The following is a 17703-nucleotide window of genomic DNA, read 5'->3' as shown; positions in this document are numbered from 1 at the left end:
CATTATTGAATTTTAATATTAATGATTTATCTTAATTAATAATGGTTTAGTAAAAAATAAATGGTATACCAATTATTAGATACATTTCCTTTAGATCTTCCGGTAGATTTTGACACATATGCCAATTGCACACAAATATCTCTTCATAAAAGAAACCGCGCATAGGATTCCTCGTTAATTTATGCTGCACAATTGAGTTTTTCACAGCAAATGCCGGAACTAATTTCTCAAACTCCATTACAAAAAACACTATCAAATTAATCGATAAGCGCAGAAGCTCAGAAAACCGTAAGCAAAACCTCGCAAAAAAAAAAATTTAAACGCTTGCAGCGCAAAAACAAAAACGTGACCAGCACTGTGCCCCTTATTTTTATGGTCCATTTATTCAGCACAAAAGGGAAAAATGTTGCACGCGGAAAATTGATGGGCCTCGTGCGATTAAGAGCGAGAGTGAAGCGATGGCCAAAAAGGGAAAATAAAAACTAAAGTAAAATCTCCAAATAAAAGTGGATAAAAGAGCAAAAGTCAAGGTAATAACTATGTGTTTATAAGGCGACAGCAAAACAAGGTTTCATAAAAGTCCGACAGAGTTCAGCTGCGCGACAGACACCAAGGGTGATGCGACCATGTGAGTTCGTTTGTTGCTGTTTTAAAAAGAAATGGACAAGCTTCCTGCCTGCGGTGGATAAAAATACCAAATTTGCGAAAATTGTTGTTGTTATTGTAACAAAAACCAAGCAAAAACAGACATACTGCACACTTGTTGATTTTCGTCGCGACTCGCCGTTGGAACTTGAAGAGCCGCATCCAAGTGCTCTTCAGCAGATTTACAGCAATGTGAGATGAGCAATGAAGACTTTAATGATGCTTGAACGTGCTGGCAAAAACAACAATACAAATCGTGCATTGACATAATAATGAATGAATTACGTAGGAATGAATAGGAAGATGGTTGGAAGGTTGGTTGGTGGATGCGCATCCATAAGAGACGACACAACTGGCTTGCTAGTAAACATTGGCATTCAGAGGATTACATAAGATGGAACGGTAGACAGACAGTAATGATCGCAAAGCAACTGGTGCAGCTGACTTTATCACAAACATCGTTACTTTGCGGCATTTTAGCCAAACACGGTTAATGCTGATTGCGGCTTCAATGGCTGTGCAGCTGTAAACTGCTGTGGGAGCGACTAGAGCCAGGCGAGTGTGAGCCTAAAGCTCTTATGGATTTTTATGTGCATTTTTTTTTTGTTTTTTGTTTTGCTTGTTGCATTTGTATTTGCGGTTAAATACTCGCAAAACCTTAACCATGACATGAAACATTTATAGCGCCGATTTATATAGGTAAATTGTTGTTGGCATGTTTAAAAAATATTATATAATATTATAATAGTTATTCTTTGCTGTCTTGTATATATAAAAAAAATACATACAATGGGTTTATTATTAAAGATTATTAACAAAATTGTATGAAATTATTATATTTTCGCGTTTCTTCTTCTTCCTACTTGTTCTTGTTATTTACGTTTCGTCCACATTTTTGGTTTAATTTAATTAGCGAAATATTTTACTTAAAATTTGTTTTGATTTATTATTTAATTTTTGCGAGTTTTTTTCTCAATTTTACACGCGCTAATAATTTCATTTGTCCTCGACAAATTAGCAAAAATATAAAGGTACCAATAAAAATGCAAAAAGTTGTACCAAAAAAATATTAAAAACACAAAACAAGTCGGAATTTGCTAAAAAACATAAAAAACGTAGCATCCACATCGGCTCACGATACTTTTTCATAAACATTTTTGCGAGCATGTTGCTCGTATGTATATGTCATTTAAGTGCTCGCCTACTAATTCATCATGTCAGTTCAATGGATCGCTGGCTCATTCAGTAATTAAATTATTTTTGGCGGTTTTACATGAATAACCGAGCTGAGTTGAAATGTCTGATATTCATATGTAAACTTAATTTATGGAAGTAGTTTGAGTTTAAGGAGTTTGAGTCAAATTGGCAAATAAGAATACAGGGTGATATCACAAAGTTATAAATAATGTAGTGATCCGAACAATTTTCTTCGGAGATTGCACCGTTGCCTTGGACAATAACCCAGTCAAATTTCGTGAAGATAGTTCATCAAATAAAAAAGTTTTGCATACAAGCACTTTATTCCGATCATTCAAGATTCTTTGTAAGAAAGCTACATGCTATAGTGATTCGATGTCGGCGGTTCTCACAAATTACAAGCTTCTCAGGGAGAAAAGAACGGGTGCAAAGTTTCAGAGCGATATCTCAAAAATTGAGAAAGATGGCTAAATCGACAAGGCTCGTTAAGCTGACCATTTATATACATAAATACTTTATAGGTATTGGGTTTAAGGTATATAGATTGAATGTTTCGAGTTAAAGGAATACCCTGAAAAAATGTCGATTAAGTTGTTTGCTGTCAGAAACTCTAGTAAATTTAGTTTAAGACTTCCTTATTCACTCTAACGTTTTTCATGCAGAATATGTGATAGATCCCCTAATAATGCAAGTATTCACTCCGACCGCAAGGTTAGTACTGCACTCAAAACTAGTTAAGAACTGCTTAACTTCACAATCCTTTTCAAGGTCAAAGAAGTCTAGGAAAGGGTAATTTTCCATACCAGGACTTAATTTTGATCGATCAGTTTGTATGACAGTTACATCCTATAGTGGCCCGATTCAGCAGCTTCTTGGATAAAAAGGAACGTGTAAAAAATTTCAAATCGATATCTCAAAAACTGAGGGACTAGTTCGCATATATACAGACGGACATAAATCAGCTCAGCTCGTCACGCTGATCATTTATATATACTTGTATGCAGTTATATACTTTTAGCACTCGCTTACAAATAGGAAGAAATATAATTTATAGCTTTAAGAAAATTTTCAGAAATCTTCTGCTGTAAAATGCCAACATTGTGTAGGTGAGAAGTAAGTTCTCAGTTTCGTGTTTGCAGAAAGATCACAAGGGATCGAACCAGTATAAAGACACTGACTTCCCTTAATGACAGAAAATTCGCGAACAAATCTCAACTTGGTCTTTGGATCACTCAACGAGTTATATTCGGTATAATATCACCTGGTGCATATTTGATATTAATATATAAAATGAAATTTGGAATTTTTTATTAAGTTTGTGATTGCCACACTTGACAAACTACATATTTACTGGTGTCTAAGCTTTCTGCTATTTAGACGACCTTAATTTGATAACAACCATTCGGGAATGCCAATTGAACTCAGCTGTACAGCGATATATGTATCTATGTTTCATTCATTGTCACAAATCGGAATCGCGGAAACTCGTTCTAATTGCTTTTAATCCCAGGTTTTTAATGCCAGGTTGTCATATATTTTTGAGATGTCGCTGATGCTAAAAAGCACACATAGTGTGATTTTAAAAGAAATATGGATTTTCATATTTCGATAGGTCGGAGCCGCCGATATCAGACAATTATAGCATATAGCTGCCATACAAGCTGACCGACCAAACTCAAGTGCTTGTTTGGAAAACAGCTCGGACCGAAATCAATATAAAGATCTTTTGATAACCTCTAATGTCATAAAAAATGCATCTGTGAAGGGGTTGTTCTGTTTTTTTTTTTTTTAGATTTTATTCACGGAGAAGGCCGGAATCACTAGTGCAATGAAGAAAATTTTTTCTAGCACCGTCGCAGATCGCGAACGATTGGATGAAATATGAGGAAACGTTTAAAATATACTAGAATAATATAGATTTTTCGTTTGTGATGCGATCTTTCGTTCAGGCGAAAAACTTTTATGTGAACGCTACTACTCAAGGTGAGCATTTTTAAATTGTTATGTAAAAAATTTCTCTACTCATTTACACATACATATTTACATCACAAGGTTACGTTCTAACATATAGCACATTCACACAAACTTATAAGAAAGAAAGATCTGTTACAGGTAAATTGCACCGGAGTGGAACGCGCACAAGAGACCTGTAGAGTTGGCGCTTTTGAGAAATATGTCTGTAGTTGTTTGAAAAGCTAATTTTTTTCGAACAAATCGAAATAGAAATAAAAGACAGGTAACCATAAGTTGTAACGATCTCAAAGTTTCCGTCTTACCTAAATTATGGACTGTTGGTATAAAAGGATTAGAACTGAGCTCGAGATATCAGTAACAGTTCAACAGCATAGCGCTAAGGACGACAAATCGGATCGAAGTTACGGCAAAAATAAAGCACCAGTAGTCTGATTTTTATAACAAAAGTATATTTTCACAAAAGTATGAGTCTTACAACCAGACTGATCAATTTAGAACTAATTATGGCCGCCAACAAACATTACGAAACAGTCAACCATCAGGAAGACACGACATTGAGACAATTAGAAGACGTTTTATGTACTTTCAACGCAGAGAAGATTGATATTAAAAAGCAAGAAGAGGCGATATATGAGTCGCAAGATACATATAGACGTTGTACAGCTCGAAAACGTTTGGAATTTTGTGATTTTATGGACTGCTACTACGAAGAGAGCTCAGCTGAGCTCGAATCGTCTTTTAAGCGCGTAGGTATTGCGGATGATTTCCAAACACCATCAAAAACTATACCTCCAAAAAGTTTTGAACAGATGACCAAGCAGGAACGTGGACTTCTTAGACGCTACGCAACAATTTCCATGGAAGAAGATGCTGTAGACTTCTGCTTAGGACAGTATAAACGCAGGCGATATGAGTAGTATTGGAGGTGAAATGTTTATTTTAGGTTAGGTTTATTGTGTATCTCACTTCTTACACTCGAGAATGGTAGACGAGTAGGTTAGTACGTGACTGCGAAGCATAGATTCACTGTCCATATTCGGCATGATATTTAATAAATTTTTAACTTTATCACGCTCATTACATATAGGTGGCAACGCACTCACAGGACTTTGTCTAATGTGCGAATAAGAAATAATTTTCCTATAAATTCAACTTTGAGTAATGAAGAAAATTGTAAAATCTTGAAATAGTATTAGAATGTATTCATTGTTTAAATTTCTTACTAAGTATTATTAACTTATTAAAAATTTCGAAAAATTCAAAACCGTAAAAATTTTATTTCTGGAATTGGGGTTTAGGGATTATGCGTGATATTTCTTTATAACATAAATTGTTATTTGCGGATTAGATATGTATTATCTAATAGTGAGAGGGACATACCCTGTACAGCCGATAATTTTTTTTATGAAAAGTCTTTTTCTTGTAAATAATATGCTGAAAATGTTTATATTGTTTGCAGAGAACCTCCAATCGCAATAAACCAGAATTTCTCGATACTTGGCAATAGATGAAACATGGTTACATCATTTCTCCGCTGAGCCAAATAGTCAAACGTGTGAACCGCACACGATGAACCGCACTCAAGACGTGGAAAGACAACAGCCATATTTCAAAGAAATGGCGTCCACATTTTGCTATACCTAAAAGTTTGTTGAAATTTTGTGTTTCCAATGAATTTACGGCTTCGGAAACGTTGAAAATATTGCAAAAGTATTTTGGAGAGTCTTTTTTATCATGAACACAAACATGGCATATGTGGCAGAAAAATATTCAGTGAAGGTCGTGAAGACACCAAAAACTTGTCTCATGCAAGTTACTCGTATCCATCCATTAATGACGATAAAATCGAAAAAACTGTTTCCTTGATTGAAAATCGTCTCGTTGGCGTCAGAGAGATAGCAGGGGATCTCAACATCTCTTATGAATCGAATCAACACATTTTGGTTAATGTTTGTTTTTAAGTAGCGTGTCAATGCTAGGCTCGTACCAAAAGACCTGAATCTTTGGCAAAAAAGAGTTCGTAAAAGAGATGATTGACAACGTAGCTGAGAGCCCTACATTCATCACAAATACATCACTACTGATGAGAAGATGTGGCTTTATGAATTAAACATCGAAACTGTCCAACAATCTAGCGAATGGCGCACGAAAAATGAAACGAAACCCAAAGTTCGCCGAAGGTACTGCAGACCATCCCAGACGAGGCTTATAACAAGTAAATGGATTGGTAATTTTCTCCGGAGCCTATTTTGAAGGCGGTAATAAAGATTTGTATTAAATAACGTGAAGGTGTAGCTTTTTTTTGCCAATCTGGATTTAAGTGTTAGAGGTTTTAAGCAGTTTTGCTCATTTGGATATTGCCACCTATTTTATATCAAAATTATGGTACAATTTGGTTTAAGTTGAAGTAGCTTAAGTGGACTTATGTCAATGACGTTAAAACGTTTGAAACATCCTGACCAATTATTTCTAGAGGCAGCTGTATTTTACCTCAAATAACAACTGGAAATCTAAGACTTGAAAATCTGCTGAAATTAAGAGCAAAACATTTCCCAGATATTTAGTGAAAATGAAAACACCTCTTTACCCTTTAGAGATTATAATCACTTGCAGTCAGAAAAAACGAGTATTTTTGTGGATGCTTTTAGATGCATGAAAAAGTTTTGAATCCGTTGATCCCGTAGCCGAACTTCAGGTGGCCCTCGGACAAGGAAGATGTTTCTGTTTAAAATTATCTTAAATCTAAAAACCAAAACAGTTTATTATTATATTAGATAATTGCAACAAATGATCGAAGGTCTAGTTTTTAGCAAAATAGCGGCGTTTCCAAAGAAGTAGTTTTTATGAAAAAATTTACACTTCAGAGCAGCTTAAAAAATCGAAATTATTATGAAAAATCATTACCGCAGAATAATTTCTAAGAAGGTCATGTAAAAATTTTAAGCCGATCGGTCCAGCCGTTTCGAAAATATTTTACTTACCGACTCTGAAAATAGCGTTTAGAGAAAAACACGTTTAAAGTTTTGGGAAACGCTTACATTAAGTAAACAAATACGCTTTTATCCCCGATTTGCCGGATCAACTTCAAGTTTTCGGAGATTATTATCAAAAACTTGCACATTCAAACATATACACAAAAAAATGATTTTTTTTTAATTTACAAGTGAATAAAACCCCTTATTAACCCTAGAGTTAAGCTGTTTAACAGTTTGTTTAAGAGGAAATAGTATTCGAGTTGAAAATAATTCACTAAAAATGTACCAATGTACAAACAATTTGAAGAAGACATGCATTTTTTTCACTTTACATTTCTTTACATAAAATTGTTTTTTTTTGTTTCGTTTTACTTCTATTTTCATATTTATGTGTGGCCTCAATTAACCCACTGTACCCTGTACACAGACACATGACATTGATTTAATTGATTGCTAAACACTTCATTTGCTTGCGGTTCATTGATCAACGGAATGCTCAACACCCGCACAAAATGTCTGCATAAACGAAATTTCAAATGTCTTTTTTTTCTACCAATTTGTTGTCAAATTTTTTCAATGTTCGCTGATGTTTTTGTCTATTCAAAACAATGCGCATCAATCACTCAACCACAAAAGTTAAACAAAAAACCCTTAAAAAAAATAGAGAAATATGGAAGGCTTAAAAGTAATAAAATTGCAAAAGCAAACATTTTTAAAATTTACAAAAAGTTAAGAAAAATTTGTAAACAACAAAAAATATTTAAAATAAATTTGAAAACAACAACAATGAAATAGAAAAGGGTGTACAAAGCTGGAAAAAAATATATGGATGCGCTTAGAAAATTGGAAAAAATTAAATTAAACAAGTAATTAAGGGCTAAGTTCGGGTGTAACCGAACATTGCATACTCATGCAACTTGCAAGGCACAAAAACGAAAAGTAAGGAAAGTATCGCCGTGATTTTATTCATTTATGGAAAGAGGATACACTGTTATTAGAAAAAGGTGTTGTCTGAATTTTATTAAGACTTCATACATAATGTATAATATACGGTATAAACTGAACTGGAATTTCAAAAATATTTATGTTACATTTTCGGCACAAGTTATAAATCGAATTCGTCAATTTTTGAACGTAAGATGAAATACCTTGAGCGCACTATTTGTGCAAAGAATTTAAAAGTTCGTTATATAGGGAATTAGGTTACGTGGGAATCCGATTTCGCCCGTTTTTGGAGTGTCTGATAGGAATGTTTGAATAAGATATATGATTTCTCCTAAAGGTGAGCGGTGATACGCCTCTTGTTCATACTACAACATAACTGTCATATGAAGAGTGGGCGTGGTTATTAACCGATTTTACCCATTTTCACAGTGTTTGAAGAGGAGATAGAATCACTTCTTCTCAGCAAGTTAGATTGATATATCTATAAGTGGTTAGGAAGATACGTACATTGAACCATTGAAGGGGAGGGGACATGTCTTTTAAACATATTTTAGGCTACAGGTGTCCCTGGCTACTGCGATCTCCTGTACTAAATTACAGTTTTGCATCTTAATTTGCGGCTTAAAGATTTTCGTTCAATGGCGTTTTGTGGGTGTGGCAATAGAACGATTCCGCCCATTTGCAACACCAACATATCTTGGATGCCAAGGAATATGTGTACTAAATTTCATCAAGATATCTCAATTTTCAATCAAGTTATCGCTTGTCCGGACGGACAGGCAGTCACCCGGATTTCAACTCGTCTTATCATCCTGATCATTTATATGTGTATATATATAACCCTAAATCTATCTCCATTAGTTTTAGATGCTACAAACAACCGTTAGGCGAACAAAACTATTATACTCTGTAGCAACATGTTGCAAGCGTATAAAAACCGAAGGTGTAATTAAAATAGACTTTTGAAATTACAATTGAAACCCACAAAATTTTGAAGTAATGGTAAATTAAACGAAATTTGTTATTGTCTACGTCTTTGAAGCTCATCAATGAGTTTTTCGAAGGGTCTGTTGTATTAAACTTAATCAGCTTGATTTACAAATATTTTTAGGTTACGTTGTCCTCAGGCAGTTAACTTATTAGATTTAATGAAGACTTATATATTTTAGACAATTATCACTTACTTGAGAATATTTGTACGAAAATGCAGTTCAATTAGGAGGCTAAGCCGAAATTCCATTCTAGCGCCGTTAATCTGGCATTGTTGCAGAAGAGTCGTGTTTGTTATGATCCATTGTCTGTTGTTGTTGTTTATTGTGGCCGGTCACGGCATTTACTGTATAACATGTGTGCATCGTTTATGATCTAGCATTTACGCGGCTTTATTAATTGGACCTTGTAGGCTGAATAAGACAAAAAAAAAGAAGAAGAAACTGCATTTAACGCTAAAACCTGCAATAAGACAGCAAAAAGATATGTTTAATAATGAGTACCTTTATGTTTATGATTGAGCTGGTTTTATGATTTTAAGTGGTTATTGATGGTAGGTATTTATTTTGAAAAATTACCGTTGATAGCCGAAGTTTATGGGCGCTACATAAGAGGAGGCAGATTCAAGGTTGGGCTTTAGCTTCATCTTTACAATAAACCAACAAACTTTTGAGTTATCTTTATATATATGTGTATGGCGGTGTATACTTTTTTTGGTAAAAATATATGTACATGCATATATATATAATATTTTAAGTAATATAAGAAATCGATGATTAACCACACCATTAGGTTGAAGTAAAAGAGAATATAAGAGCTCTTACAATTTAGAAGACATTTGGGATGAGGATTACAATATTTAGTGCATTTATAGCATTCAGACCGTCATCGCAACCAAGTAGATGAGAAGGGCGAAATTTCAAATATTTGACAGTTGGCACTGCAATCGAAATATCTAAAACCCACATTAATGGGCCGACAACAACGCAGCAAATTGAAGCGAGCAATTGTCGAATAACGCCCGAAATTTGCAACTGGACACTAGGCACAAATTTTCCATCATGACAACGCTCGACCTCATCTTTAAAAACCGATTAAAAAACTATCTGGAAAACAGCGACTGTAAAGTTTTGTCTCACTCCGACTCGACTTATAGCCCAGACCTTGTCCTTTCTGACTACCATTTATTGCGGTGAAAGGAATACAAGTCATATCAAAGCAGGATATCAAAAATTGGCCGGATTCTTTCTTGGCCACCAAGCCGACGGAGTTCTTTTGGGATGGTATCATGAAATTGCCAGAAAGATGGAGAAATGTTATAACTTCAGATTGACAAAATACTTTGAAACGTTTAAAATTTGAAAAAAGACCGCACGAATATTTAGCGGCTACCAATAGGGACAACATGATTTTTCGTACGACAGTCGGGCTACGTAACCGGAACGGAAAAAATAAATAAAAACAGAACAGATTTTCACCAAATTGGAGTGTTTTATTTCATTTTAATTAAGCTTTTAGTTACAGGCCTAAAATTTTGGTTTAAAAAATACATATACACCTAAATTTTGTCATCAAAACACTGACGGTTTCTTTAAGATCTTCAAGAAATTTGCTATTGACAATGGTAAAAAAAAAAATAAAGTTCGAAAATCAGTACGGAAGGTAGTATTGAGACCTTGGCGGTAGCGAAATTTCTCAAATGTTAAATTCAAAAACACTAAAAATAAAATTAATGCGGTTAATGACTTCACTAGCGCGCTTTTTGGTATGTCTAACCTTGCACTAAAAGACAAAGTCAGCTTGACAAGATAAATCATTGATAAAGAATCTGACAGCTTCCTCATACATTTACATAAATCTCTCACTTTCACACCTTCTTCTGTTTGGAAATAGCGAAATTCGCACTTATAAACATGTACATATATAAACAAATAAGCACCCACAACCAATTCATCAGTCAGCGAATTTGTCAGTTGGCAAACACCAATTGTTAGTGGGTGGTAATTTGACAGACTCGCATTGAAGCCAGGCATTGACTTGCAGGTAGCGTTGGCTCAATTTGCTCGTATGTAGGGCAGCGTTAGCGAACAAATACACAAAAAGCACGCATTCAAATGCTTAAATAGCAATTGACGAAACCCAAAAGCAGCTCATGACAAGCGTAAAATGCGCAGTGTGGTGCAGAAACAAACAATGAAAAATTAAAAAATTAAATAAAATGCACAGTGTGGTGCAAAAAAGAAAAACAATAAAAAATTAAAAAATAAAATAAATTAAAACAAACACATAAAAGTAAATATAATAAAAGGCAAATAAATAACTGAAAAAAACTTCAGTTAGTTAGTTGTTGTATGTATTTTTTAAATTTATGTTCATTAATATTTGTTGCGGCGAATTTGCGCGCGAAGCACGTTGCACTCGGGTTGCACCCCCACCCAACCCGGGCAGATAACGGCGCTTTGACAACGCGCATTTGAATGGCTTTTTATTGCAAATGTATTAAATTAAATTAAATTGCTTTGTTTATTTATATTATTTATATGTAAATGTAAATACTTTAAAGTGCCTTGCGACGAATTGGTTCATCAAAGTGTCGGCAATTTGTGTTTGCAACATTTTGTGATTATCTGAAAACATGAAACCGTTTGGCATAGCTGTTTTATTTTCATTATACTCTTATGTGTATGCAAGTGGCTTTAGTGTGTAGTCAATTATTTGTTCAATAAAAATTTGTCAAGGGAGTTTATGGACTTATTTAAATGATGATGGTGAAATTATGCGATCTATTTTAGATTTGCGTAATATTGCGTACTTTATGACAGCGCAGTTATTCGATTCATGTTTAAGTAGCCCTAAAACATACGATATATGCAGATAGATAGATAGGGAAGATGTGCACGGCGCTCATATGTCTGTTGTGCCCTCTAATTCTTTACATATTGTTTCGTTTAATCCTAAAGCCTTTAGAAAATCTAGGAGGCTGCTTGAGGGATTGATGGATTTAATATGACTTTGCTTCGGCTGCGTAAGTCCTAAATACATCAACCGTCTTCTAGTCACCGCAACGCATTCCAACAATATGTACGTCGGCCTCTGCGGCTTTAGTAGCGACACGTTTCGTCAGAGCTCATTCCTATCCTGTGCATATGTTTGCGCAGTCTGCAGTGTCCTGTTAGAAATGCTGTTAATATTCTTAAGTTCTTTTTGTTAAATATAGCGGTGTTGTAGCCGTCTATCAGTTACTTTGAGTGTCTAATACTGTCACTACTCTACCAGTACCTATCTTTTATTTTCGTTTTCACCTCGCTTAGTTTCTTTTTTATTGTATGAGCGCCTATTGGGAAGAAGGGCTCTGGTCTCGTTGGCGTGGCTGAGGCCGCTTCTTTTGCAAGCTTGTCTGCCATTTGATTTCCTTCAATACCTGTTTGTCGCAAAGTAGCGAACTTTATTCCGTTCGCCTACTTCATCCCATACCATCTGCGATTGAATTTTCCATGATGACATTGCCTTCAGTGCAGGTTGGCTGTCGCTGCAAATTACTATATGCTAGTTAATTGGTATTCTCCTGAGTACTTCTGCTTGGAAGATGATAGAGTATTTGTCCATGGGGATTGCCAGCTTTGTTCTTGGGCTCATAATTCCTACAACTATTCCTTCTGCTGTCTCGAATCCATCTGTATACCATACCTGTGAGTGTGGTTTTATTTCTTACTTTATCTGTGATTGATTCTACGATAATTTTTGTCCTAAAGATATACTTAATTCGAAGTCAAAATTTATTCTCTTTGGTATTTCGTCTCTATTAAAATTTGAGTTTTGCCAGATTTAGATTATATATTCTCATTTTTTAACCTTATAAAACATAATAATTGAGCTGTAATTTATTACCTTCCACTTTTTCTGACTATGCCCAGCATAATAAGCCGTCGACAGCAAAAGGTTTCGTACTCCGTACTGAATGATTCAATTTGATGAACGAATTTAATATTATTTCTTTACAACTTTAGATTACAAGTCGTGTCTGGCAAAAGCTTGAAAGTTAAGAAGTATGTGTCTAGAGTTACTCCACTTCGCATTCCTCCATACAGCTTTAACAATTTTTATTCAAAAAAATATGTAACCTTAATGCATGTGAGCTTTTTGGACAGTGTTCAGTCAGAACACTTACCGTTGCGACGTGATGAATTTTGTCAAGAGCAACCTCACATGAGGTCCATAGATCCAGCGCTATAACGCAAAAGGATCGCAGAGAGAGACCATCTTTCCAGTCTGATAAGATTATGAAGTCGTGAAATACCTGAGACCATCAAATAATATCGAAGTAAGGTTTACACTGGCAACTATGGTCTTTTCCGCCCTCCCATCTCCACAGTGTCACGTCCAGTATCAGCACTGTAATAAATTCTGGGATTGTGCTTAGGACAAGAGAGACCATGTGCCCGGATTTATATACCCAGTGAGCGCTACGTACTCAAAAAAAACTGTAGTCGGACTTTTCCGCCTGGAAGTCGTAGAAAGGAATATACCCATACGCAAGCCTGCAGTGGGTTATACCATATATAGCTATTTCTACTATTGAATATTGATATTTTTGGTTGGAGCAGGCAAAAAGTGCACAGTCTATCACCTTCCGCCGTCTATTCTTCACAGATTTCCTCATCGCTGACATGGGAAACCAGCTCTATAGCTACATATATTCCCCACATTCCACAAGTTTCGCTACCACCCGGTAATTTACCTTATAACTTTTATTATCCAGCCCATAACCACATACATACATATATATGATCATTAATTATCCGTTTACTACCAATTAGTAAAATTTATTATTTCTAATGCCACTTTGATTTATGTTCCATTATTGTTCAAAGCATTGTTGAATACAAATACAATTTCTCTTCAATGCTCCAATTTTAAACGGTTATTGTAAGGGCGTGTAGGTCCCATAAAAAATGGGTACAAACATACATGCGTATGTATATGCATATAACATAGTATGTATCTAAATAGCTGTTATTGACGCTTATTTACTGACCTACGACGGACAGCTGAAATGAATGATAAGTACTAAAAACTACGCACTTTGTATGAGTACTTTGCACCAGCGGTTCGAAGGTGCGAATAATGAAGCACAAATCAATACAATAACTGTAAATAAGTTATGCGCATATTGTCGAAAATCAAAGTCAATTGCGAGTAATAAAAAATAAACGCTTACGCATAGCAAAATACAGCTAATCTAAAAAGCAGGCTAACGGTTTGCTACGCGCCCACTTGCACGCACCGTTATAACCGTAAAACATTCAAATTTTTGACATTGAACTTCATGTTTAAAGCTTATAAATACCGTTAAAATAAAATTAAATTAAAAATTTTATAAGCGGGCTCAAAAATCAAAGATTTTGTTTACAAACAAAACCTCATCAGAAGCAATAGCTTTAAGCGAAAAGTTTAATAAAATAGTTTAGGTATTTTTGTCAGCGATTATGGGTTTTATTGCTCAGTTGAAATGCGTACACTTTATTGTGTTGTTGTTGCTGTTGTGCGTTTATGTTGTCGTCACGCATAATTCAAACTGACGTTGACATGTGACCATTATCGTTAATTGTTCGATGCGTGAGGCAAATTAACTAACTGCCACGTAGGAAACCAGTTGAATAAATTCGAAGTAGAGATGCTTGACAAAAATAAGATTAAACGTTAGCAAAACTACTTGGGAAGAAAACAACGTGCACAACATTGCAGATCAATATCTCCAAAACTAAATGACTAGTTCAAGTATACAGACAGATAGACTTTGTTATAGAGCTTTTAAAAGTCGTCAAAATAAATATACTCAAAAAGTCAAAACAGATCCACAAGTGTACAGCAGCCCTGAAATATTCTTAATTAGTTGGCTCGAGGCTAATATTTATTACTTTCACCTGATACTTATATTGAAAACCCACTATCACTATGTATACTACTACCTTCATAATTGCAGCTATACATGATTCCTACAGACCATTTGAAGGTGTAAAATGCTAATGAGCCAATCTGCATATGTATCTACAAACAACATATCTGGAAGCAAATACCATTTATTGTAGAAGCAGTACCTTGTTTTGGTTATTTGCAAATTAATATGCAATTTGTATTAAAATTATTGTAAGTAATTTATGCACAAACAGCTATGAGAGGCTAACAAAAGTACACAGAATGTGAACGGAAGAGAACAAAAGTTTAAATAAATGAAATTGAATTTAATATATTACTAGAATATGTTACAAACTATTTTATAACAAAGTACACAAAAAGTACTCGAAGCTATTCAATCGACTTCCCCTAAAAAATGTAAAATCCTTCCGAAATATAGAGAGTAGAACACCAAAAGTTGTTGAAACTAAGGATAGATAGCTGATTGTGCTCGAAGCAAGGAACCCTCATCAGTACTTACCAATCACTTCTTATATTGCTTTACCTCTAAGTGGAAGCTCTTAAGAATACATTTATTTTGTGGGAATATTTTCTAGGTAAACATTATCTTTATAGAGTTATTAAAGTCATCATTCTATCTTCTATATAAGTACATATTTTTCTATATGGACTCAGACTTGACTGTAAAACTTTTATATCGTACATTACATAGTGAGGATTTTGCTCGTGGAAAGGTAATATAGTATTATATATATTATAGAACTTTGAGGCTATGTCTATCAATAGTGAATGTCCATTGTATGGACCAGGGATTTAAAAAAAATATAGAGTTCAGTTTAGGTTAAGAGGTCGACAGGGATCTCACTTGTGCAGCTTAGAACGCCATTTCGTTGTGTTACCTAAAACTCCTATATAATAGATCATAAGATTCTTACAAATCGACAAAGGGGTTTGAGTCTATCACAAATTTGTTGAGACGGCTAAGGTCTGTTTCGGCTACGTCTCCTGGTTCGCCGAAAGTAAGACTCCCGAGATTTTTCATCCTCAGCCTTGCAAAGTCTGGACAATGGAGGAGAAAGTGCCTGGATTTTTTCACCGCACTCACCTCCTTACAACTTACGACCGCCAAAATGTTTAGTCTCACCGCATGAATGCTTATTGGACAATGTCCAGTTGGAAACCCTACTATTCAAAAGATCTCCTGCGCTCTACTCTAAGCCAAAAGAATCTTTAAGTCGCCGACCAGCGCCTGCTAAGCGCACGCGAGGTTCTTTGGTCCAGTGCTAGAACGCAAGACGCCAAGCTTTGAGCGCAAAATTATCGAACTTAGCGCTAATATTGCTGCTCCTTACAGAAAATTTCCACTCCAAGCTTCCCTCCCTAGCTTCGACTACAATATCTATCCCTATGTACGAAAGGTCGATAAATACTTATACAGTGATGCTCCTTCGAGCAGATTCACCAGGTGAAGTTTAGGATCGTAGGCAACGCCACAATCCTGGGACAATTTTTTTCAGATCGAAACGCTATAGCATATAACTGCCAATCAAACTGACCGATCGAAATCCAGGTTATGTTTTGTTATACCCCTTTATGCTATAAGATATGCACTGGTGACGGGTATTATAAATAGCTTCGCAGCAGCTGAAGTTAACGTTTTATTCTTATGTCAATTTCACTTTTATAGGGAGGTTTATGTAATAATAACTCTATTTTTTTATTTTATTTTTTGTTTTTCACATAGAGTCGCACAATTGCCTGTCTACCTGTCGCATAACGCAGCATAATTTCAGCCTCCATTATTACAGATATTTTATAAGTTTATCACTTATGTATGTACAATAACAGTATCGACACCTAGTATTTATCACGCAACATATGAGGTGCTGCACCCCACAACACTCGTAAACTGCATCAGCAGCACGCAGTGGCACTTGCCATTGCATAATCTGAAATAAAATCAAAATAAAATGGATAAATATTCCCGTATAAATCTGCATTATTTACACACATACATACATATGTAGGTATAAAGAAATACAAAAACATTACGTTCTGCTCCAATTCGATTAATCGACACTACGTCACGCCACCCGTTAGGAGTCACGACAGCACAAAATCAAAGCGCCAGAGTGTGTGGTAGCCACCATTGGCTTAATACAAACAAACAAAGCACTCTTTACAACAACAGAATGACCATTAAATCAGCTGAACTGAGGTTTATTTTGACTTCATTTACACAAAAAAAAATCACGAACTCGCGCTTTAACGCTTTCAAGCTTGCAATGAAAGTAAGAAAGAAGAGGACGAAGTCGACGCTGACTCGGTAGTTTTGTAATGATAATGAATTTAAAAAAAAAAAAAAAACAATTTTCAAGTAAACTCTTTACGAACGGGACACATTGGTTTGAAATTAAAACAGTTCAAGGCTATTCGGAATATTTGTAGTTGACCAAGCTTTACAGCTTAATGTCTATTTAGAAAGAGCAATTGAAATTCATACATACTTTTCACAAGCGGCGGATAGTACTTCAAATCATTCATTACATTTTTTCAATTGCAATAATATAATTAGTGCGATGTCTTCTAAGTGGGCATTTGACACAGTTTCATACCCTCAATGGCTGTATATTAAATCGTTGAATAATTTGTGAAAGGGTATGAGTTTCTTGAGTTGTGATGATACTCTTGGTTAGACAATGGCAATTACTGCTACAACTGATGGAGGTCCGACCTCTAACATCAACAACAAACTTACAAAAACAATGTTTGGCTCAACCAGCCGCAGATGGCAATTCGTTTTTAAAGCTACTAGTGTATGCATATCGCAATTTTGCTAAGGTTAGCTTAACTCTACCGAAAAACTAGAGCTCTTCGCGGTCATCGCCAATGTATATACTCCCAGAACATCAAACTTGGGATGAAAACTAATAGAAGCCAGGGTAGGTCAACAAACATTTCGGCGAAAGGGGTGAATGGGATAAACTATAAAATTTTTCTAAGATTCCGATATTTGAACAGAAGGAACAACCGATAACTATCGACCACTCACATAACTCAG

The 17703-nt window shown here is 35.2% G+C and overlaps 1 long non-coding RNA gene across 1 annotated transcript; it reads left to right on the top strand.

The window, feature by feature from the left end:
* The first annotated feature begins 4175 nt into the window (after positions 1 to 4175).
* On the top strand, positions 4176 to 5080 carry LOC118682199 (uncharacterized). The gene is made up of 2 exons (XR_011395940.1): positions 4176 to 4562; positions 4616 to 5080. It is a non-coding gene; the product is annotated as an uncharacterized lncRNA (long non-coding RNA).
* Positions 5081 to 17703: the final 12623 nt, after the last annotated feature.

The sequence above is a fragment of the Bactrocera oleae genome, chromosome 4, assembly GCF_042242935.1.
Source record: "Bactrocera oleae isolate idBacOlea1 chromosome 4, idBacOlea1, whole genome shotgun sequence".
In the NCBI taxonomy this organism is placed as follows: Eukaryota; Metazoa; Arthropoda; class Insecta; order Diptera; family Tephritidae; genus Bactrocera; species Bactrocera oleae.
This window is presented reverse-complemented; position numbering and strand designations above follow the sequence as displayed.